This window comes from Pleurodeles waltl, chromosome 3_1, assembly GCF_031143425.1.
Source record: "Pleurodeles waltl isolate 20211129_DDA chromosome 3_1, aPleWal1.hap1.20221129, whole genome shotgun sequence".
NCBI lineage: Eukaryota > Metazoa > Chordata > Amphibia > Caudata > Salamandridae > Pleurodeles > Pleurodeles waltl.
Genome location: NC_090440.1, coordinates 942,006,921 through 942,033,047, shown reverse-complemented (window position 1 = coordinate 942,033,047; position 26,127 = coordinate 942,006,921). Strand labels below are relative to the sequence as shown.

At 45.8% G+C, this 26,127-nt stretch overlaps 1 protein-coding gene across 2 annotated transcripts in view; it reads right to left on the bottom strand.

Moving 5' to 3' along the window:
* Positions 1-15,983, bottom strand: part of RRAGC (Ras related GTP binding C) — a 118,791-nt gene extending 102,808 nt beyond the window's left edge. For both annotated transcript variants that reach the window (XM_069223965.1, XM_069223967.1), the window contains exons 1-2: positions 15,897-15,983; positions 7,896-8,032 (exon numbers count right to left, since the gene is read on the bottom strand). The gene's annotated coding sequence lies outside the window, so the exon portion shown is untranslated. The remainder of the gene's footprint in view (positions 1-7,895; positions 8,033-15,896) is intronic.
* Positions 15,984-26,127: the final 10,144 nt, after the last annotated feature.

Below are 26,127 nucleotides of genomic sequence, written 5' to 3'. Positions count from 1 at the left end.
CATTACGCACGCATGTTCAGTCATCTACAGGATATAGCCCTTTCGACATGGTTTTCGGTAGGCAACCTTGTTAGACATGGCAGCCAAACAGTGAGAGGAGGAGGAAGACAAAGGCAAGGATCTTTTAGAACATACTAGGGACCTTAAACATACACTAGGTGCCCTTTGGGACAAAGTCCCCCACCATCTCCAAGCCAGTCTGGATAAACAACAACGCCTATACAACCTGTTAGAAATGGGGTCTCTGGTTGGCAGACAGTTTGCACTCTGTCCCAGGAGGGACCCTCACTCTAGTCAGGGTAAGGGAGAAACACACCTGGGTTATCCCCACTCACCCCCTTGGTAGCTTGGCAAGAGCACAAAGGCTTAACCCCAGAAACAATGTGTATAGTATATTCGTACCAACGCACACAGTAGTATGTGAAAAAGACTACAAAATGGACACCACACCAGTTTAGAAAAATAGGTAATATTTATCTAAATCAAAACAAGACCAAATCAACAAAAATCCAACATACACAAATCAAGATATGAATTTTAAAAAGAATAAGAGTCTCAATCCTAAAAAACAGTGAAAATGCTGTTGTTACACAAAGTACCTGGTTTGCATCAAAAGTAAAGCTGCATGGGCAAGCGTGCATCAGAAAAGTCAGAGATGCATTGATTCTTTACTTGCAAGTAAGGCCATGCGTCGTTTCTTTTTCCGGTCGGGTTGGCGATGCATCGTTTTTCTCCCTTGCAAGAGAGTGATGTGACGATTTCCGAACGGGCACCTTAGGTCCGGGCAGGCTTTGCGTCGAATTTTCACACCCAGAGATGTTGATGCATCTGAAATCCGGTCGCACGGTGTCAGGAAACCTCGCTGTGTGGGTTTTGTGCTGTTATCAGCAGCCGCTAGCGAGTGTTGCACGTCGTCTCTCCAGCTGCGATGCCTCAATCTTCCAGCCGCAATGCAGACGGAGTGTAGATTTCAGCCACGAGACCGGCAGTGCGTCGCTTATCAGCCGCGTTGCAGATGGTGCGTGGAAAATTTCCCAGCACGGCGGTGATTGCGTAAATTTCAGTCCTTTTCCACCAGCTTCACCTTTCAAGGGCCCAGGTACTGGATGGGGCACCACTTGGCAGGGCACGAGTCTCACCAGAGAATCCAAGTGCTGGCAGAGAGAAGTCTTTGATGGCCCTGAGACTTCAACAACAGGAGGCAAGCTCCATTCAAGCCCTTGGAGATTCTTCTCAAGCAGGAATGCATAATTAAGTCCAGTCTTTGTCCCCTTTCACAAGCAGAAGCAGCAACTGCAGGATAGCCCAACAAAGCAAAGTCACAGACAGGGACAGCACTTCTCCTTGGCAGAGGTTCCTCTTGAATCCAGCAGTGATCTAATTTTCAGGGGTTTGGGTCCTATCCTTATACCCCTTTCTGCCTTTGAAGTAGGCAAACTTCAAAGAAAAGTCTCTCTTGTTTGTAAGATCCTGGCTTGCCTGGGCCAGGCTCCAGACTTACACCAGGGGTTTGGAGACTGCACTGTGAGAGGGCAGGCACAGCCCATTCAGGGGTGACCACTCCTCCCGCCACTCTAGTTCAGATGGCCCATCAAGATATGCAGGCTACTCCCCTGCTCCCGTTGTCTCACTGTCTACAGGAAATTCACACCAACCCAACTGTCAGTCTGACCCAGACAGGGAATCCACAAACAGGCAGAGTCACAGAATGGTTTAAGCAAGAAATTGCCCACTTTCTAAAAGGGGCATTTTCAAACTGACAATTTAAAAAACAACTTTACCAAAAGATGTATTGTTCAATTGTGAGTTCAGAGACACCAAACTCCACATTTCTATCTGCTACCAAAGGGAATCTACACTTAAATATTATTTAAGGGCAGCCCCCATGTTAACTTATGAGGGACATAGGCCTTGCAACTGTGAAAGCTGAGTTTAGCAGTATTTCACTGTTAGGACATGTAAAACACACTGGTACATGTCCCACATTTAACATACACTGCACCCTGCCCATGGGGCTACCTAGGGCTAAAATTAGGGGTACTTTACATGTAGGCAAAGGGAAGATTTAGGCTTGGCAAGTGGGTACACTTGCCAAGTCGAATTGGCAGTGCAAGACTGCACACAGACACTGCAGTGGCAGGTCAGAGCAATGTTTACAGGGCTACTCATGTGGGTGGCACAACCAGTGCTGCAGTCCCACTAGTAGCATTTGATTTACAGGCCTTGGGCACCTCTAGTGCACTTTACTAGGGACTTACTACTAAATGAAATATACCAATCAGGGATAAGCCACATATAATTTACACAGGAGAACTTGCACTTTAGCACTGGTCAGCAGTGGTAAAGTGCCTAGAGTACCAAAAACAGCAAAAACAGAGTCGAGCACATAGTCAAAACATGGGAAACAGAGGCAAAAAAGACAGGGGAGACCACGCCAAGAATGCCAGGTCTAACACAACCAAACTAGTAAACATAGAGAGCTACCTATTGGTAGCCAAGTGCTTATATTGCTCCCCACTACCGATAAAAAGCTTGTGGAAAAATGGTAGGGACCCAATAAAGTCCAGGAATGTATCACTCCAGTAACATACAGAATAGAGATACCAAACACTAGAAGAAGTGGACAAATATTCCACATTAACCACCTAAAAGGATGGGTGGCAGAAGAAGAAAATCCCTAACTGGAAGGACTAGCTCTCTTTCTCATCAATCTAACACAGCCCCTTGAAATCCATTTCCCCCACACCAACCCAAATGCCCAGGGAACAATACCCCTGATAGAAAACAATTAGCAAAAAAACTAAATATAACAAATATTGGAAGTAATTAAAAACAGATGCATTTTTGCCTACCCCTTGGAAAACTACTGTTATCCAACATAAGATATGGACAGAGCCAAGAAAAGTGGTCAAGCTCAGGCCCTACAGTATCCCTGAGGCTAGAAGAGTAGCAGTAGAAGAGGAAGTGACTAAAATGCTACAAAGTGGGATTATTGAACTTTCCCAAAGCCCCTAGCGTTCACCTGTTGTCTTAGTTCTGAAACCGGACGGCAGTGTCCGATTCTGTATTGATTTTCGACAGTTAAACGCCATCTCCAAGTTCGACTCATAGCCCATGTCACATGTCAATGAGTTAATTGAACGATTAGGAACAGCACAGTACCTGTCAACTCTGGATCTAACCAAAGGATATTGGCAGGTACCACTAGCGGATAAAGACAGTGTAAAAACAGCCTTTTCCACCCCCTCAGGTTTGTATCACTTCAAAGTGATGCCTTTTGGGTTACACAGTGCTCCAGCTACTTTTCAGAGACTAATGGATCTTCTGTTACAGAAACATAAACACTACGCAGCTGCTTATTTGGATGACATTGTGATTCATAGCCCCTCTTGGAGTTCTCACATACAGCACCTACAACATGTCTTAAATACCTTAAGGCAGCCCGGCTTAACAGCAAACCCAGAGAAATGCCATTTGGCCAGAGACTCCATTAAATACCTAGGGTATACCATCTTAAAGGGAACCATTAAACCACAGTTAGAAAAGGTTCAAGCAATCAAAGCAATAGATTCCTCCACCACAAAAAAGGAAGTGAGGTCTGGTGGGGTGTTACCGATGGTTTATTCCGCAATTTTCAGACAAGGCTGCCCCCTTAACAGATCTATTAAGGATTAATAGAACCGATAAGATATCAGCACTCACAGAAGAGGAGAGAAACAGTTTTGAATACCTAAAAAATTGCCTCTGCGAAGACCCTATCTTAAAATGTCCGAATTATACACAACCTTTTGTACTTCAAACAGATGCCTCAAACCGGGGCCTCGGTGCGGTTTTGTCCAAACCAGATGAGTCGGACCATCTACACCCTATTGTTTACATAAGTCGCAAACTCTTACCCCAGGAAGTGAAATGTCCCATCATCGAAGAAGAATGTCTCTGTAGTAAATGGGCTGTAGAAGCATTACAGTATTACTTGTTGGGCAGACCCTTTAAGCTCTTAACTGACCATACCCCTTTAACCTGGCTAGCAAGACATGAAAATACCAATCCCCGTATTCTGAGGTGGTTCTTAGCCTTACAACCCTTCTCTTTTCATACTCTTAATTTCCCAGTTTCACAACACACCAATGCTGAATTTCTATCCAGAAGTCCCAGTTTGCTTTGGCCTGAACATCCAGACTCGATGGGGACATCCTGTTATGGAGAGCCATCCGAGGCACGGGACGGTGGTTCTCCGTATCATCCCGCAGGGCCACTACAAGAGTACAACGGGGGCACTCAAGAGAGGTGCAGCTCCCCCGGAAGTGCCCGTCTGCGCCCATGTGCACCCATCTGAGTCCCGACCACGACCAGCACCAGGCCCCATGAACCTCTCAACCGCCACCGCTACAGGCCAGCAGCACTCATCACACTCAACCCAGGACACGACAACAACTGTAAGCAGGCATCTCCAAATAACACCACGAGACCCTTCACCTGTCGCTACTGCAAATTCACCAGCCTCCGTCACTCAAGCCCACCCCGAGGACCCACAAAGCAGATCACAGCCTCAGATGTATCCTGATCAACATTCGCTCCATCCACAGGCACGCCATTGAATGTCATGGCTTAACCCCTCCTTGGCTCCAGACATCGCCATCCCAGACGGCTACAAGATCATCCGCAAAGTCCACACGAATCGCCACGGGGGAGGCATCGCTGTCGTCCACAAAGAGTCCTTACGCCTCTCCACCAGCACCGAAATCTCCACAACCAACATGGCACTCCTCCAGTTTTAGAATGAAACCAACTATGAAACCAACTCTAACACCACTCTGCGGGGCACCCTCATCTACAAGCCGCCGGGCCCCCGTACCCCCATTCTGCGACACCATGGCTGACCTAGTCACCACCCACGCTCTCACATCCAAGGACTACATCCTATTGGGGGACCTCAAGTTCCACCTGGAAAACCCAAACGACAACAACTCCACCACCCTGATTGAAAACCTCACCAACCTCAGACACAAGCAACTCGTCACTGTACCACTCACTCGGCCAGTCACACACTGGACCCCATCTTCTATGCCAGCAACCACGTCTCAGTCAGCCACATCACTGAACTCCAATGGACCGACCACCGCTGCATTCACTTCACCTTCAACAAATCCATCGGTCGGCACCATGCTCCCCAACTTCCCGACAGAAATTTGAACAAGGTCACAGAAGCCCAGCTCACTGCCAGCCTCAACACAACACCGCACCAAGCCAACGACGACGTCAACACTGCCGCACACAACCTCCACAAATGGATCATCGACTGCGCCAACACCCTCGCCCCCCTGAAGACACCCCACTACAGAGGCACAGACAAAAAAGCAAACTGGTTCACCCCTTCACTCAAAGAATCGAAGCAGGCCTGCACACGTCTAGAGAGGAAATGGCACTCCAACAAGACCCCTGCAAATCACGAAACCTTCAAAAATGCCATCAAACATCACTACCAGCTCATTAGGACCACCAAAAAAGTCACCCTGTACCAACGCATCAATAAAAAAACGCCCACAACAGCAAGGAACTTTTCACCATCATCAAAGAGTTCACCAACCCCAACTCCAACTCCACCGAAATCCCCCCATTGCAAGAACTCTGCGAAAACCTCGCCAACTACTTCCACTGCAAGATTGCAGACATTTACAACCGCTTCTCCACCCAGGGTCTCCCCATTACTCTCGCCACCAGCCCGTCGACCGAAGCATCACCGCGCCCCCTGCCCTCCTCCGCTGGAACAACATCACCAACAATGAGACCCGCAGCATCATGGCAATCACCCACTAAGGAGCACCCACTGACCCCTGCCCTCACCACATCTTCAACAAAGCCAGCGACATCATCGCACCCAAACTCCGGCATACCATCAACCGCTCCTTCGAAACCGCCACCTTCCCAGAGAGTTGGAAACATGCCGAGATCAACCTTGTACTGAAGAAACCCACCTCCAACCCGACAGATCTCAAGAACTACTGGCCCATCTCCCTGCTCCCCTTTCTGGCCATAGTCGTCGAGAAGGCCATCAACAAGCAACGCACCGCCTTCATGGAAGCCAACAACATCCTGGACCCCTCTCAGTCAGGATTCAGAAGCAACCATAGCACCGAGACCGCCCTCCTCGCCACCACAGACGACATCCGAACCCTCCTCGACCGAGGCGAGGTCGTTGCGCTCATCCTCCTGGACCTTTCTGCCGCCTTTGACACAGTCTCACACGACACTCTACGCACCCGTCTCCATGATGCCGGCATCTACGACTCAGCACTGCAATGGCTCTCCTCGTTCCCCATCAGCAGAACACAGAAGGTCTGACTCCCCCCCTTCTCTCAGAAGCCACCAAGATCAGCTGCGGCATCCCCCAAGGATCCTCGCTGAGACCCACCCTCTTCAACCTCTACATGACCCCACTGGCCGCCATCGTCAGAAGCCACGCGCTCAACATCGTTTCCTACTCAGACGACACCCAACTGATAGTATTCCTTACCAACAACCCAACCACAGCCAAGAACAATTTCCACAAAGGAATTAAAGCAGTCGCCGCCTGGATGAAAGACAGTTGCCTCAAACTGAACTCAGACAAAACAGAAGTCCTCATCCACAGCTCCACACCCTCCAACTGGAATGATTCCTAGTGGTCCACTGCCCTCGGAAACACCCCAACCCTCACCGACAACACCTGCAACCTCAGCGTCATCTTAACAACCCGGCAACCTTGCCCTGCCACACTAGTGATTCAATTAGTTCATGGAACAACTTATTATTGAATATAACTCTCAATCATGTTTATCAAATGCCCGTTACATGTGGATTGTATCGGTTTTAGACTAGTTGTGATAATTCATTTCAACATGGCAGCTACACTGTATCTACGTGCAAATACATCGGCATATATAGTATTTTGTATATTGCATCAAGACATTTAATATAATTGTTATGGATTCAAGCATTTGCTTCATGGACAAAACGTAGACGCTTAGATCTAAAATTGCACTATAATGACCACTAAATTATATGATAATATTTTTTGACCATTATAACATGTATTAAGGGGGAAGTTGTCTGACATTTAAACACAATAGCTCTACAAAAAAATAAAGGTAGTAATATTTGGTTTGCCCACAACTCAATGACCATAGTACATAATAGCCTCTGTTTTTATATTTAAATTTACTTTTGTCTGTCTCTGGGCCAGATAATTGCTATTCAAATAGATATCTTATAGATTGTGATAATAGTAAGTTGGAATAATGTAACAGTATCTATGCGCACATAGTAATTATGTCAGAAGAGATTAAAACATATATGTTCTATCATAAATTGTTACAATTTTGTTGTAAGAAATATAGATTTACAAGATAACCTTGATTGTAATTAAATATTATTATAAGAACATGGCGACATTAGCATGTGATATTCAACATGTTTAATGAGATTTGAGATGTATAATATTTAAGAACATATAAATAATCTTGTATTGAATTGTGGTTTTATATGTTTATATGCCTTTAGCCCTGAAAAAGTCAGTTAGGACGAAACGCGTTGGCTATGGATAGATCAGTATTTGATTCTACATATGGATAATTTTAAGAAGATTTGACTGTGGAATAATGTGGCATTTGACTTGACCTGAGAATATGTGAAAAAAATCTTTTTTGATACTAATAGATATAGATGTGGGCTTGGTCTCGTTTTCAATTAGTACATGGAAGTCATCAGGGGATGGTAAAAAAAAGAGTAGGTTGGACAACATGTAGTGTTCCTCTTCGCTGGATGACAGGGTGAAACAAGCAATCAGAGAATGTCCCAAGTGTGATGTGACTGAGGTGCCATACACTCTGGCCCTGTTGATCATTATGAATACTTACTAAAACCTCGGGGTGCGAGTTAGAGCTGATTTCTTTACCCTCCTGGACAGGCGGTACATGCTGGTTGTCATAGATGATTTTTTTCAAAGTATCCAGAGGAAGAAGAGGCTCAAAGTACTGTGGCAGAAGAGGTAATTCTGAAATGAAATTGGAAAAGTCTTAGCCAATCATGGTTTGGTGCAATAGTTGCGAACAAACAATGGGCCCGTTTTTCAAGGCCATGAAGTGGCAGAGTATCTTCGGTCACTGAGCATCAAGCACTTGTAGGACACACCATGGTAGATGAAGGCTAATGCGGAGGTAGAATTGTACATGAGAACAATGATGAAGACTATTCAAATTGCCCATGCTCAACAAAATCATCTGGAGTGTGTGCTGTATTCTTTTGTATGAGAGTACAGACAGACTCCACATGCCACTAATGGTCAGTGCCCCACGGCACCACCTAGCTGGTCTCCAAATGATTCTGAAAGTGAGGCTATTGGGGAGAGAAGAAAGAAGCGCAACAATGTGCTGATCTGCCATAGGCAAGCCAACATGGTCTGCTTGCAAGTGGGATATTAAGTGCTTGTCCAAGACTGCAACCCTGGAAGTAGGTTCTTGCTTTCTTTTGAACCAGATCCATGGAGAATCATCAGTGTAAAGCGCACCATGGTGAGAACACTGAGGCCCAGATTTATACTTTTTCACGCAAAACTGCGCTGCCGGACGGGCATCATTTTAATGGAATGACGGTAGCCAGCAGTAAGGCCTGGCTAGTGTCATGAAAAAGGATGCTAGCTGGTGGGGGAGGCGTGGCGGGAACAGGTGGTTGTGCGTCAAAGGATGACGCTAGTATCGTCAGAGGCATAAAAATGCCTCTAACCAGACTAGCATCATTTTTTTACATAAAACCCCATGGACATGACTCCTGTCTTAGTAAAGACAGGAGTCATGCCCTCCACCGAAATGGCCATGCCCAGGGGACATATGTCCCCTGGGCATGACCATTGGCCCCAGTGCCATGTAGGGGGGCCCAAAGTAGGGCCCCCATGGCACTTTTTTTTTATGAAATATAAAATACTTACCTGTACTTATCTTACTTACCTGGGATGGGTCCCCCATCCTGTGATGTCCCTCTGGTGTGGGTGGGGGTATCCCTGGGACTAGGGAAGGGCATTTGTGGGTCCATTCCATGGTCTCTGACATGGGAATAGGCCCACAGGTCCCCTAACACCTGCCCTGATCCAGGCTTTAAATAATGGCGCTAAGCAAGCTTTGCACCATTATTTAAAGCCCCGTTCCCCCCATGAGTGATTTAGCACGGGGGATAAATATGGCGCTACGGCCATATCATCCTTTTTTGCACAGAAACGCCCACTTTGCTTCTCGTTGACGCAAAGTAGTTTCCCTCAAGCAAAAAATGACTTTAACTCCAAAACTTTGGCACTAGATGGGTCTAGCACCAAGGTATACATATGGAGTTAGGTTTGCGCCAAATTTGCGTTAAACAAAATGACGCAAATTCGGCACAAAGCAAGTATAAATCTGGGCCTGAGTCTTTGCAATCTGAGTAGTGTGGCCCAGTTGAGGGCACAGAAGGAGACCATGGTCCTATTCCAAGTGGATGGGCTGAACCGAGGGAACACAGTCAGATGGCAGAAGTGGTTATAGAGCCCAGTTTATCTAAAGCTACACAGCCACAGGCTATACAGCTGATTCTGAATGGGAGAGTGCATTCCCGATATCATCTACGGGCTCACCCTGTGCCTTCCACAAAGTATCCGGACTATGGCAAGTAGTGAAGAGTTTGGGTGTATCATTTTTGTCATGGTCTTGAGTTGTGTATTTTCGTTATTTTGGAATTTTTGAAGAATGTAAAGTCCTTGTTGTGGTATGTTCTGGCCAAGAGTGTGCCAGGGCCTACCCAGTGCACTTCATGTCCATTGGCAACAGAGACATCGGCTGGGAAATAAATAGCAGTGGAGTCACGTTTTTAGGGTTAATAAAGAAACTAACTACGGAGTTCCTTTGTTTGTCCCCTTGTTCCGGGACATAATGGAGGCTTATCGCTCAATGTAACACAGAAAATACACTGTGACATATTATTTAGGCTTTGATGTCCTGCTGTGTATGATCACATAGGTAAGGCTAACAATGTGGTTATCTTTTTAGGTGAGGTGTTGCAAAGATAGATTGATTCCAGGTCATCAGGTTAATGTAGATTCTGCAACTACAAAAATGAAATTATAAAACACATTTTTTCCTGTTGTACGCTTTTCATGAACGAACGTGGGCTATAAAATGCAATGCTGACAATACAGAAATTCTTTTGTTCGGGAAGTCGAATCCTTTTTCCCCTATGTTGTGGTGGCCGGATTATGTGCCCCCCTCCTCCATCCACAGCAGAAGTGTAAAAAAAATTGAGAGTATAATTGTGCTCTCTTTCTGGCCACAAGCACTATCAGTGTCCGTACATGCTTTTCATTGATTAAGGGCCTCCGCCGCCCGCCAAAGTACCGCCATCAGAAGACCGCTGCGCGGTCAAAAGACCGCTGCGGTAATTCTGAGTTTCCCGCTGGGCTGGCGGGCGACCGCCAGAAGGCCGCCCGCCAGCCCAGCGGGAAACCCCCTTCCATGAGGATGCCGGCTCCGAATGGAGCCGGCGGAGTGGAAGGGGTGCGACGGGTGCAGTTGCACCCGTCGTGATTTTCAGTGTCTGCTTGGCAGACACTGAAAATCCTGTTGGGGCCCTGTTAGGGGGCCCCAGCAGTGCCCATGCCAGTGGCATGGGCACTGCAGGGGCCCCCAGGGGCCCCATGACACCCGTTCCCGCCAGCCTGGTTCTGGCGGTAAAAAACCTCCAGAACCAGGCTGGCGGGAAGGGGGTCGGAATCCCCATGGCGGCGCTGTTTGCAGCGCCACCATGGAGGATTCCCTGGGGCAGGGGAAAACCGGCGGGAAACCACTGGTTCCCCTTTTCTGACCGCAGCTTTACTGCCGCGGTCAGAATGCCCCGGAAGCACCGCCAGCCTGTTGGCGGTGCTTCCTCTGCCTTGGCGGTGAGACACCGCCAGGGTCAGAATGAGGGCCTAAATCTGTTTAAAAAAGTATTTGAAATCCTCCCTCTAGGCACAAAAACAGTGACCTTTGCTCTTATGATATCAATGCTGGATTATTGCATTCATCTATATGCAGGGAGTACAAGGCAACTGCTTCATAAACTCCAGATGGTTCAGCATTCGGTTGCCAGACTGGTGCTTATACTCCCCAAATATAGTTCCGCGTCTAAAGCACTCAGGGAGTTGCACTGGCTACCAATACATACATATTATATATATATATATATATATATATATATATATATATATATATATATATAGGGAGTGCAGAATTATTAGGCAAATGAGTATTTTGACCACATCATCCTCTTTATGCATGTTGTCTTACTCCAAGCTGTATAGGCTCGAAAGCCTACTACCAATTAAGCATATTAGGTGATGTGCATCTCTGTAATGAGAAGGGGTGTGGTCTAATGACATCAACACCCTATATCAGGTGTGCATAATTATTAGGCAACTTCCTTTCCTTTGGCAAAATGGGTCAAAAGAAGGACTTGACAGGCTCAGAAAAGTCAAAAATAGTGAGATATCTTGCAGAGGGATGCAGCACTCTTAAAATTGCAAAGCTTCTGAAGCGTGATCATCGAACAATCAAGCGTTTCATTCAAAATAGTCAACAGGGTCGCAAGAAGCGTGTGGAAAAACCAAGGTGCAAAATAACTGCCCATGAACTGAGAAAAGTCAAGCGTGCAGCTGCCACGATGCCACTTGCCACCAGTTTGGCCATATTTCAGAGCTGCAACATCACTGGAGTGCCCAAAAGCACAAGGTGTGCAATACTCAGAGACATGGCCAAGGTAAGAAAGGCTGAAAGACGACCACCACTGAACAAGACACACAAGCTGAAACGTCAAGACTGGGCCAAGAAATATCTCAAGACTGATTTTTCTAAGGTTTTATGGACTGATGAAATGAGAGTGAGTCTTGATGGGCCAGATGGATGGGCCCGTGGCTGGATTGGTAAAGGGCAGAGAGCTCCAGTCCGACTCAGACGCCAGCAAGGTGGAGGTGGAGTACTGGTTTGGGCTGATATCATCAAAGATGAGCTTGTGGGGCCTTTTCGGGTTGAGGATGGAGTCAAGCTCAACTCCCAGTCCTACTGCCAGTTCCTGGAAGACACCTTCTTCAAGCAGTGGTACAGGAAGAAGTCTGCATCCTTCAAGAAAAACATGGTTTTCATGCAGGACAATGCTCCATCACACGCGTCCAAGTACTCCACAGCGTGGCTGGCAAGAAAGGGTATAAAAGAAGGAAATCTAATGACATGGCCTCCTTGTTCACCTGATCTGAACCCCATTGAGAACCTGTGGTCCATCATCAAATGTGAGATTTACAAGGAGGGAAAACAGTACACCTCTCTGAACAGTGTCTGGGAGGCTGTGGTTGCTGCTGCACGCAATGTTGATGGTGAACAGATCAAAACACTGACAGAATCAATGGATGGCAGGCTTTTGAGTGTCCTTGCAAAGAAAGGTGGCTATATTGGTCACTGATTTGTTTTTGTTTTGTTTTTGAATGTCAGAAATGTATATTTGTGAATGTTGAGATGTTATATTGGTTTCACTGGTAATAATAAATAATTGAAATGGGCATATATTTTTTTTTTGTTAAGTTGCCTAATAATTATGCACAGTAATAGTCACCTGCACACACAGATATCCCCCTAACATAGCTAAAACTAAAAACAAACTAAAAACTACTTCCAAAAATATTCAGCTTTGATATTAATGAGTTTTTTGGGTTCATTGAGAACATGGTTGTTGTTCAATAATAAAATGAATCCTCAAAAATACAACTTGCCTAATAATTCTGCACTCCCTGGTATATATATTTTTTAAAATTATTATTATTATTTTTTTCACATCAAAAGGCCACATATAGCCTGCGCGCTTTTGCTGCCAGTGCCAACGTAAGATTATTTAGGATACCTCTTCTGATCTTCAGAGGTTTTCATACTACAGGTCCTAACAATCTAACCAGTGGGTTTTGCGATTTTCGGACTCAGAGGACTCTTAGATCTTCTAATGTCAATCTGTTAAAATGTCCTATTGTCAGGCTTAAATCTCGAGGAGGTAATTTATTTTCGGTCTTAGGATCAAAAGCCTGGAACCAACTTCTAGGATTGCCTCGGTTCATTGAAAACAAAGCTAGTTTTAAGAAAAATGTGAAGACTTGGCTCTTTCTTGTACTGGATACTCTGTGCCACTCTTTAATATATTTAGGTATAGGCATTTATATTCTTTTAATCACATTCTGTTTATTCCCATTTGGCTCTTTCTTTTTGTACTGTTTTTGTACTTTCTCATTGAAGTATTGTTGTTTGAGCTAGCACCATGATGCTCTTGAGTGATCGCGCACTCTATAAACACTATGGGGGTCATTCCGACCCCCGCGGTCAAGGACCGCCGGGGTCGGCGGGAGCATTGCCAACAGGCTGGCAGTGCCCCGCAGGGCATTCTGACCGCGGCGGTACAGGAAAACCGGCGGTGTCCCGCCGGTTTTCCGCTGCCCTGGGAATCCCCCATGGCGGCGCAGCTTGCTGCGCCGCCATGGGGGATTCCGACCCCCTCACCGCCATCCTGTTCCTGGCGGTTCCGACCACCAGGAACAGGATGGCGGTGAGGGGTGTCGTGGGGCCCCGGGGGGCCCCTGCAGTGCCCATGCCAATGGCATGGGCACTGCAGGGGCCCCCGTAAGAGGGCCCCACTTTGTATTTCAGTGTCTGCTTTGCAGACACTGAAATACGCGACGGGTGCCACTGCACCCGTCGCACATCCTCCACTCCGCCGGCTCCATTCGGAGCCGGAATCCTCATGGAGGGGTGTTTCCCACTGGGCTGGCGGGCGGCCTTTTGGCGGTCGCCCACCAGCCCAGTGGGAAACCCAGAATACCCGCGGCGGTCTTTTGACCGCTCAGCGGTATTCTGGCGGTTCCCTCCAGGCGGGCGGCTCCCGCCGCCCGCCGGGGTCAGAATGACCCCCTATATTCATTCACTCATTCATGCCTAAAACCCTACTTCACCTGATAAGAGATAAGAAGCTGCCCCTTAGCCAAGTTAATCTGCTTCAATTATAGTAGTTTGCAGCATATAAAAGGGTTCATAAAATTAATGTCTGCTGTTATTAGATTATATAGAAAATATTTTTTTTTTAAAGGAGTTTTATTTGCTTATGATAGTTCCTCATTTCTGCATTATGGGGATTTTGTTATTAAATGTTATGCAACACGCCGTAGCCTCTTGTGATTAATATACTTTTATTTTCCACATAGAGACAGGGCTGCAGAAGGTGAAAACTTAGCAATTTGTAATATTGGCGAATTGGATGGCAAAATAGTCGATCATTTTAAAATATCTGGATTGATTTATTATTTTACCATGTTAGTATATTGTGTTGGTTTTTATAACTATTCAATAAAATATGTAAATTAAACATGGGTGCCGAATTACCACCCGGGATTGCACAGTGGAAATACTGAGTTCGTAGATGTATTAGTTGAATATGCAGAATACATCTTAGCAAGAACACTCTATAATAGAACCACAATTTGAACAATAATTATACAAGTCTCTGGCTATCAACGTGAGAGTAATCAAATTTACGCTTGTTTATTGTCAATATTCTTTCTACATTTAGAAGTGGCTGTTAATTAGAAACGTTTAATTTTTCTATAATTTAATATATCCATTCAATGCAGATATGGAGATGGGCAACACCTAAAATGCTCTTTCTTACCATTGTAAGAGTAATCAAATTTGCACTTGTTTACTTGTCAATATTATTTCTGCGTTTAGAATTAGTTGTTAATAAGAAGCGTTTAATTGTGCTACATTTCAATATATCCATATGTTGGAGATATGCAGATGTGTAGCGTGTAAAATGCTTTTTTTTTTTTTACCAATGTGGAGTGTGAGGAGAGACATGATTTGTGAGAGGTGAAGTCTCAAGTCAGTCATGGCCTCTATCCCCTCCCTGAAAGTCGTTGAGGATCTGCATGCATGGGTAAAAAAAAAAACATATATATATATATATATATATATATATATATCCGTGATCAAGACCTTAGTGGTGGAAACGAATTGGTGGTTGGGGCACTTGTGTTTGGCGAAATAAAAATGTAGCTGAGAACTGGTTCCCGGACGCTTTTGATTTCGTGTTAATATCGGAGGCCTGGCCACAACCCCAGAGTTGGCACTGGCAGCAAGAGCGTACAGGCTATAACGTGGCCTTTTGTTTTTTTCTTGTTTTTGTGTGTGTGTGTTTTTTTTTTTTTTTTAACCCAAACCAGAATACAAGGGATTAATTCCATGCAGTGAGCATAATTAGGATGGAGTTTGTGAGGAATACGTTTCTGTTTTTTCTCAAGCGCCAGGTGTGCTCTGGTGTGGTACTCGCATCTTGCACATTAGTTGGAAATGTGTGAATGGGTTTTATTAATGCGATTATTCCAAATATTTTCACCAGCATGTGGTCTGTGTGTGTGTGTGTGCGGAGTCCAACTGGCCAGCATGGTAACCGGGCAGCGGCCACAGGGATGACCTGACAGATCAATGTGGGGACCTCTTTCTAAGCTGTTTGCGGGCCTCCCTTATGATCTGGAGGGCCCGTTTTGATTGTTTATTTTCCCTCATATTACCACTAACATTACCGGCAGCAAGCACAAAGGCATGCCGTCTCCCATACCTTCTATAACGGTCTATTTTTTGTCCCAGTCCCACTCGGTGTGTGTGTAACCGTGTGAATGGATGAAAACCTCACACATCCACGCAGCCCAGCACATATTTTACAGCCACTGACATTTCTGTTTTTTCGCCCTATTCCCACCCGTTGAGTGTACCACGGAATATTTGCATTGACTTCCTTTGCAGCGAAGCATTTTGACACCTACAGCATGTACTTACCAAAACTCTGACTTTCGTATTGCCCACTGGCCAAGGAAGCCCGAACTTCTGTTGTTTCCCTGGTGCGTCTGGGCCGCTTTAAGACTCAGAAACGCAGGCAAGTCTCTTATCATGCAAACCCTCACGTGCTGTTCTCTCTTTCCTTGTGCTGCGTCATGTTGTAAGGAATTTACAGCAGTCAGACTGTAGATAGTAGATGTGCTGGAATGTCGGGGGTATGTGTTATGTTTTTCGAACACTTGTAAAATGGTTAGGATTTTCTCACTTGTATGTATCTTTTTTTCTCATTATCTCTTGCCTTTTGTAAACTCAGTTTGCATACAGAGAGACAGCCCACTAATTCCTAAGAACTGTATTATTTAATTTGCTAACCTATCCTAGGTTGGCAAAGACGAGTATATTTCAAGAGCAAATTCAAGGCAGGTAAGCTCAAGGTGTGGCATCCAAGATCGAGGATGATATGTCTAGTCATAGTGCAAAAATCACTTGGGCATTCATGCCAACATTTTACAACTTGAAAGTTGTACAACGTGTATTGTATTGTTTTTATATATCGCTTACAACACCAATGTCAACATTTTACATCTGGAAAGTTGTACAACTTCTATTGTATTGTTTTTATATATCGCTTACTGCACCTGTAGGAAAGTACCATCTTGCCTGGCATGTTACCCCCATATTTCACTGTATATATGTTGTTTTAGTGTATGTGTCACTGGGACCCTGCCAGCCACGGCCCCAGTGCTCATAAGTGTGCCCTGTATGTGTTCCCTGTGTGATGACTAACTGTCTCACTGAGGCTCTGCTAACCAGAACCTCAGTGGTTATGCTCTCCCTGCTTTCCAAATTGTCACTAACAGGCTAGTGACCAATTTCACCAATTCACATTGGCATACTGGAACACCCTTATAATTCCCTAGTATATGGTGCTGAGGTACCCAGGTTATTGGGGTTCCAGGAGATCCCTATGGGCTGCAGCATTTCTTTTGCCACCCATAGGGAGCTCTGACAATTCTTACACAGGCCTGCACGTTATTTCACAGCCATTTACCACTGCACTTAAGTAACTTATAAGTCACCTATATGTCTAGCCTTCACCTGGTGAAGGTTGGGTGCTAAGTTACTTAGTGTGTGGGCACCCTGGCACTAGCCAAGGTGCCCCCACATCGTTCAGGGCAAATTCCCCGAACATTGTGAGTGCAGGGACACCATTACACGTGTGCACTATACATAGGTCACTACCTATGTATAGCCTCACAATGGTAACTCCGAACATGGCCATGTAACATGTCTAAGATCATGGAATTGTCACCCCAATGCCATTCTGGCATTGGGGAGACAATTCCATGATCCCCCGAGTCTCTAGCACAGACCCGGGTACTGCCAAACTACCTTTCCCGGGGTTTCACTGCAGCTGCTGCTGCTGCCAACCCCTCAGACAGGTTTCTGCCCTCCTGGGGTCCAGCCAGGGTTGGCCCAGGAAGGCAGAACAAAGGACTTCCTCAGAGAGAGGGTGTTACACCCTCTCCCTTTGGAAAAAGGTGTCAGGGCTAGGCAGGAGTAGCCTCCCCCAACCTCTGGAAATGCTTTGATGGGCACAGATGGTGCCCCTCTCTGCATAAGTCAGTCTACACCGGTTCAGGGATCCCCCAGCCCTGCTCTGGCACGAAACTGGACAAAGGAAAGGGGAGTGACCACTCCCCTGACCTGCACCTCCCAGGGGAGGTGTCCAGAGCTCCTCCAGTGTGCTCCAGACCTCTGCCATCTTGGAAACAGAGGTGCTGCTGGCACACTGGACTGCTCTGAGTGACCAGTGCCAGCAGGTGACGTCAGAGACTCCTTCTGATAGGCTCTTACCTGTGTTGCTAGCCTATCCTCCTTCCTAGGTAGCCAAACCTCCTTTTCTGACTATTTAGGGTCTCTGCTTTGGGGAATTCTTTAGATAAAGAATGCAAGTGCTCATCAGAGTTCCTCTGCATCTCTCTCTTCACCTTCTGCCAAAGGATCGACCGCTGACTGCTCAGGACGCCTGCAAAACCGCAACAAAGTAGCAAAGACGACTCCTGCAACCTTGTATCGCTGATCCTGCCGCCTTCTCGACTGTTTTCCTGGTGGTGCATGCTCTGGGGGTAGCCTGCCTCCTTCGTGCACCAGGAGCTCTGAAGAAATATCCTGTGGGTCAACGGAATCTTCCCCCTGCAACCGCAGGCAAAAAAAGACCGCATCACCGGTCCTCTGGGTCCCCTCTCAGCACGACGAGCGTGGTCCCTGGAACTCAGCAACTCTGTCCAAGTGACTCCCACAGTCCAGTGACTCTTCAGTCCAAGTTTGGTGGAGGTAAGTCCTTGCCTCCCCACACTAGACTGCATTGCTGGGTACCGCGTGATTTGCAGCTGCTCCGGCTCCTGTGCACTCTTCCAGGATTTCCTTCATGCACAGCCAAGCCTGGGTCCCCGACACTCTAACCTGCAGTGCACAACCTCCTGAGTTGTCCTCCGGCGTCGTGGGACTCCCTTTTGTGTCTTCGGGTGAGCTCCGGTTCACTCCTCTTCTAAATGCCTCTTCCGGTACTTCTGCGGGTGCTGCCTGCTTCTGTGAGGGCTCCCTGACTTGCTGGGCGCCCCCTCAGTCTGCTCATCCAAGTGGCGACATGCTGGTCCCTCCTGGGCCACAGCAGCATCCAAAAAACCCTAACCGCGACCCTTGCAGCTAGCAAGGCTTGTTTGCGGTCTTTCTGCATGGGAACACCTCTGCAAGCTTTTTCACGACGTGGGACATCCATCCTCAAAAGGGGAAGTTTTTAGCCCTCTTCGTTCTTGCAGAATCCACAGCTTCTACCATCCGGTGGCAGCTTCTTTGCACCTCAGCTGGCATTTCCTGGGCATCTGCCCACTCTCGACTTTGTCGCGACTCTTGGACTTGGTCCCCTTGTTTCACAGGTACTCTCGTCTGGAAATCCACTTTGGTTGCATTGCTGGTGTTGGTCTTCCTTGCAGAATTCCCCTATCACGACTTCTGTGCTCTCTGGGGAATATAGGTGCACTTTACACCTACTTTTCAGGGTCTTGGGGGGGGCTATTTTTCTAACCCTCACTGTTTTCTTACAGCCCCAGCGACCCTCTACAAGCTCACATAGGTTTGAGGTCCATTCGTGGTTCGCATTCCACTTTGGGAGTATATGGTTTGTGTTGCCCCTATACCTATGTGCTCCTATTGCAATCTACTGTAACTTTACATTGCTTGCATTACTTCCTTTTGCTATTACTGCATATTTTTGGTATTGTGTACATATATCTTGTGTATATTTGGCATCCTCATACTGAGGGTACTCACTGAGATACTTTTGGCATATTGTCATAAAAATAAAGTACCTTTATTTTTAGTATATCTGTGTATTGTGTTTTCTTATGATATTGTGCATATGACACCAGTGGTATAGTAGGAGCTTTGCATGTCTCCTAGTTCAGCCTAAGCTGCTCTGCTATAGCTACCTTCTATCAGCCTAAGCTGCTAGAAACACCTCTTCTACACTAATAAGGGATAACTGGACCTGGTACAGAGTGTAAGTACCCCTTGGTACCCACTACAAGCCAGGCCAGCCTCCTACAGCACCTATGTGGGGTGCTTGTTGCAGAGGCTATTGTAGGTGAGGGACATCTAAAATAAAGCCATTTTGGCATCAGAACTAGGGAGTATCACACCTTAATCGGGTCTGCTGGCACATGTGCTTGGGGTTCAGTCAATGCAAGATGGGCAGAAGTTACGCATTGGCCGACAGTCGTTGAATTTGCTGTGGAACAGTAGACACTGTGCTTAATTTGTAACATTGTTCACAGGTGGTGGGACTCATTATTGGGACTGGGACTTATTTGTATTATCAGGCTTTGACCCATAAAGAGAGAGACAGAAAAAGGAGAAAGAGAGAAAAACAGTGAGTGAGAGAGACTAAAGGATAGAAAAGAATCTGCAAAGGGTAAGATATAGAGACAAAAAAGTAAAGGGTGGTGAAAGAAAGTCATGAGGTGGAATTAAGACTAAGGGCCTGATTTAGAGTTTGTTCATCGTATTACGATCTTCATAGGATATAATGAAATCATAATGGGGCGGACGGGATATCTGTCATGTTTGTGAGGGAGTAACACCATCCGCCAAACTCTAAATTAGACCCTAAGTATTTTATTTATCTGCAATTTTATATAGAGCGGACATGGCCCAAAGGGATCAGAGCTCTTTAAAATACATAGGATACAGGGTTACAGCTGGTTACATTGATAGTAGTTGAACTTTGACTTTTACATCAGGGTGTGTATAGAGAAGTTACCACACAAGGCAGTTACAACAGTAGGGCAAAGGACATGAACAGTTAATGAAGGTAGTCAGGGCGCACTGGAGAAAGTAAATCAGTCTGGTCGAGGGTCTTGTCATTCATCAAGGCCAGCACTCAGCATCTGGCTGCTAAGGAAGGCTTTGGGCTCCCACTTTAAGTCTATTCTTCATTTGTAAAGAGAAAAAAAAGAATTAAAAGGAATGCTTTACAGCACTGCACTCTACCCTGCACCACTGTACTTTATGCCACTTTACTGTATTCTGAAACAAACTACTCTACTCAACCCTACGCCACTCTGCTCTGTGCACTGCATTCTATGCTACTCTACTCTAAAACACTGCACTCTGTCACTGTACTCTATACCACTGCATTCTACACCACTGCAGTCTACTGTTCTCTATGCCACTCTATTGTCTGCCACTGCTCTCTACACCACTGCACTCTATGACACTCTGCTCTGCACCACTGCACTTTACCCTGCACCACTGAACTCAGTGCCACTCTACTCTGCACTCCTGCACTCTATGCCAATACACTGTATGGCACTCTACTCTGCATTAGTGCACTCTACGCCACTGCAGCAGTCTGCTCAATGCCACTACTCTCTATGGCACTATACTCTGCTCTACACCATTCTATGCCACTGCATTCTGTGCTACTCTACATTGCACCACTGTATGTCCCTCTACTCGAATCTGCACCACTTAACTCTAAGCCACTGTATTCTACATCACTGCACTCTATGTCACTCCATTCCGCACCACTCCACTCTTTACCACTGCACTCTCTAATTTGCACCACTCTAATATACACCACTAAATTAGATGATGGTGCATTGTACGCCACTGAATTCTATGCTGCGGTATTCTATGCCACTATATTCTGCAACACTCTACACCCATTCACTCTACATAAATCCACTTCACTCTACGCCATTTTACACCACTGCACTCTACTCTGCCACTGCACTTTACTCTACTGCACTCTATACCACTCTACTCTATGCCACTCTACTCTACCATACTCTACACTGCAAGACTGCACTTTATGCCACTGAACTCTATGCCACTCTATGCATCTCTACTCTGCATCACTCTACTCTACAGCAATATGTTCTACTCTGGACCACTCTACTCTGCACCACTCTATACCACTGCATTCTACCCCACTGTACTCTATGCCACTCTACTATTCACCACTTCACTGCAGTACTGCACTCTACTAAGCAACACTCTCATCTACGCCACTACATTCTACAACTGCATTGTACTCAGCTGTATTCTGTGCCATAGAATTCTATGCACGACTGCATTCTATGCCACTATAAGCTGCAACACTTTATGCCAATGCACTCTACACCACTCTACTCTAGTTTATGCCACTCCCCTGCACACCTGTCTATCTGACTCCACTCTAGGTTATTACGTGGAGAATTCTTGTTAGAAAGGCGACCTACTTAGGTGAATTCAAAATTCAAAAACCTCCAATGACGTCCGTGAGACCACTTAAAAAAATAATAATAATGACCCCTTCATGAAATGTGTTGCTATTCATTAACTTTCATATTATGATTCTCACAGATTGGACATTGCCCTCCCTGAGAAGTCCTTACTGCAAGGACCACAAAGCAGAGCTCCAGGTAATTCCTTTGCAAAGGTCAACAATTTGCTAAATATCTGAAATTTTGGAATTCATTCCACATTTTTTAAAATCTGAAATACGTGTTCAAAGTTTTAGGAGCAAATGGTGTCCTTATCAAAGTACATGAAAGTTGGTAACTCATTGAGTTACTATGTGAAATTTCTATATTGAGAGCAAACCAAAAGGAGTGGCAGCCAATGAAGTTTGGAAGAGTCCCAAACTAAGCAGAGGGCCTGGAGAGAGTGACTACTTGAAATTTCAAGGGGGGAATAACATGTTATGTGTAATTTTACCAATATCCAAAATCTGAAAATCACAATTTAAGTACAGTGTATAGCAATCTTAGATTTTGTGTAAATTTTTGTCTGTGCTCAAAAATGTCCAAACAGGGCTTAAGTGACATACAAGACAGAATTAAAATCTAAGATGTAACTGCGAAAATTGAGTCCCACTGCTTTTTTCTTTGCACTACCTGTCTATCGGACTCCACTCTAGGTTATTACGTGGAGAATTTTTGTTAGAAAGGCGACCTACTTAGGTGAATTCAAAATTCAAAAACCGCCAATGACGTCCGTGAGACCACTTAAAAAAATAATAATAATGACCCCTTCATGAAATGTGTTGCCATTCATTAACTTTCATATTATGATTCTCACAGATTGGACATTGCCCTCCCTGAGAAGTCCTTACTGCAAGGACCACAAAGCAGAGCTCCAGGTAATTCCTTTGCAAAGGTCAACAATTTGCTAAATATCTGACATTTTGGAATTCATTCCACATTTTTTTAAATCTGAAATACGTGTTCAAAGTTTTAGGAGCAAATGGCATCCTTATCAAAGTACATGAAAGTTGGTAACTCATTGAGTTACTATGTGAAATTTCTATATTGAGAGCAAACCAAAAGGAGTGGCAGCCAATGAAGTTTGGAAGAGTCCCAAACTAAGCAGAGGGCATGGAGAGAGTGACTACTTGAAATTTCAAGGGGGGAATAACATGTTATGTGTAATTTTATCAATATCCAAAATCTGAAAATCACAATTTAAGTACAGTGTATAGCAATCTTAGATTTTGTGTATCTTTTTTCTTTGCACTACCTTTTAGTTTTAGCCTGACAGTGCAGCTGTCATCTGACCTTATGAAATCACCAGAGAAACAGCAGTACTGCGAAAGATGCTAAGACTTCGTCCACATGTTGCTATAGCTTTTTTATTTCGCAGAAGGAAGGTTTCCACTGAAAACATAGTGCTGATATGACTTGGTGATGGTGACAAGCCAGGGTGAGTATTTAATTATAACATAGGCAGCAGAGGTGGCATTTATTGTAAAAAAATATATTTTTAAGTTAATAGAGCTCTAATGTGGGATTGTTAATACATTATACTAACGCCTGTAGAAGGGTATTTTTCTGCATGGAATCTCACAGGTTACTGTTTTAGGAAAGGTTTGTAAGTATTGTCTGCCAACTGGTTTGGTTAACTGTACTTTTTTAAACATTTGTAATTTTATCAATGTATGTCTGATGGTTGCCTTGTTGGAAATCGTATATTTAATACGGTAGGCCGGAGTTGGTTTTGATGACAAGCTAATGATAAAGACTACATTCCAATAATTTCATTTGGGAAAAGTAATGTTCTAAGCCATAAGCCTGAGCTGTTTGTTGTGAAAAGATACAACAAATGCAGCAGGTTACATTTATTGAGAACACCACATTTTAAAGTCATCGGGCCTTTCAAGGGTGAATTATTATTACACTGGGTTAAAGTCTGTAGATAGTTATTTTGTTAAATGTATCAAAGGTATTTCTAAAACGCAGGATTGCTCAGGGAAAGGAGTCCTGATGCTGAATGGAAACAGTTAACAGACTAGAAGTTACATGTTAAAGTGATGAATTGTATGTAGTTTACGAAGTGTAGTTTAGCACTTAATGGTGTGCAGATTGAGAGAAAGAGTTCTATGCTTTACTGATGATTACTGATGATCACAGAGAGCTTATGGTCATTGAGACTGATAGAGCCTGGGACCCTTTCACTAATTGTGGGGCCTGATGAACCTTTGCTTCTCAGTTCTGAGGGATGAATAATAATAATTTTCAACTACTTAAACAATATCCATCCAACCTAAATGTCACATAATAACATTCAGAGTCAGTCCATAGGGTAAAAAGGGGTTTATTACAGACCCAAAGTCAATGTAACATAAATGAGTCTCAAAAACATAGGCCCTCATTATGACATTGGCGGTGAGTTCCGCTTACCGCCATGCCGACTGCTGCCATCATACCGCCGCAGTGGCGGATAACCGCCAAGCATGTTATGACAGACACATACCAATCCGTCACTATACAGCCACTCACACAAGTCCGCCAGCCCAAAGGTCAGTGATAAACTGGCGGTATCCAAACCCACACCGTTACGCCAACAGAACAACGCCCACAACATTATGACCCATGAATCACCATGGCGGACATTCAATGGCGCTAAACCATTGGCGGTACATACTGCTGCGCTCAAAATACACTCACCCAAACAAAACACCACCACATTGTACAATTCAAACTACACACACCACACACCACTATAAAACACACACCCACAATACCCGCATCCCTTTATGACTAGGAGATTTTCCACCAGAGAGAGATACAGCAAGAGCACCCACATAACCAGAGCCACATAACACCATCCCCTATACACCGTCCACGCATCTTACATCACACACCTCAACACATCACCCCACACACCCTCACACACACCACTCACACTACATCCATAGCACCACAACAACACCCCAGGTTCTCAGAGGAGGAGCTAAGGGTCATGGTGGAGAAAATCATCTGGGTAGAGCCACAGCTATTTGGATCACAGGTGCAGCAGACACCCATTGCTAGGAAGATGGAGCTATGGTGGAGAATCGTGGGCAGGGTCAACGCCGTGGTCCAGTACCCCAGAACAAGGGATGACATCAGGAAGAGGTGGAACGACCTACGGGGGAAGGTGCGTTCCGTGGCAGCAAGACACCAACTAGCTGTACAGAGGTCTGGCGGTGGACCCCCAACCTCCTCCCCCACAACTAACAGGGGAGGAGCAAGTCTTGGCAATCATGCATCCTGAGGGCCTGGCAGGAGTAGGAAGAGGGCTGGACTCTGGTAAGTCAACTCTTTACTACTATCACCCCCCTACCTGCATGCCATCACAAACCCCTACCCTCACATCACCACCTCCCACATACCCCACCATCACAACCCACTCATCCCAATACCAAGCCCTCCGTGCAACACCAATGCATGGACACCTATCACCAATGCATGCACACTGGAGAGAATCACCTAGCCCACCAAATAGCAACTCACACAAAGGCAAATCTGCCAGGGCAACAACAACCATAGAGGGCAACACACCCATGCGCAATATGTCACATGCAGAAACAATAACACTGCATTCATATCCTCACAGGTCCCCCAGCCAATGTCACCAGAGAAGAGGTGCCAGCAACATCCAGTCCCCCCCAGAAGAGGCCCACAGTGATGACAGCAGCTCTGCTCGACTGGATCTGGATGACCAACCTGGCCCATCAGGGATCTCTAGACAGTCGGTTACCCAGGCACAATCACACACCACAACAGAGCCTCCCCTCAGGACACACCACCACAGAACCCACCCAGCGGGCCCATACCTCTGTCCCCAGGACACGTCAATCAGCAGTGTGTCCACCACTACAGGGACCCAGGCCACCCCACAAACACAGGACAATCAGGGACCTGGGGTCAGTGGCAGTGGGCACACGGTTCAGGGGACAGAGGCACAGGAGAACAGGGAAGCTGGGAGGACTGCTGTGCGACAGGGGGAGGACAGGCCCAGGGAATCGACTCTCCAGGAGGCACTCACCGTGATCCTAGGAGCATACCAACATTCCCAGGATACGCTGGGCCAGATACTGGATAAGTTGCCGGAGAACATGCGGCTGCAGGAGGGACAGTGCCTGGGGATCAAGGAGGACTTGAAGGACATCAACACCACCCTAGTCACCATTGCAGGGGTGCTGGCAGACATGGCCAACACTATGAGGGAGGCAGTGGCGCACCACCGAGCCTCTGACACTATCCAAACTGATGAACAGCCCTCCACCTCCACTACCAATAGTGGACAGGAGGCCCTGCCACAGGACCAACAGGCCACCAGTACCCCTCCCCCTGCAGAAGGAGAACCACCCCACAAATGGTCCCTGTGATCCAGGCAGAAGCCAGAGACTATTGCTGAGAAACCG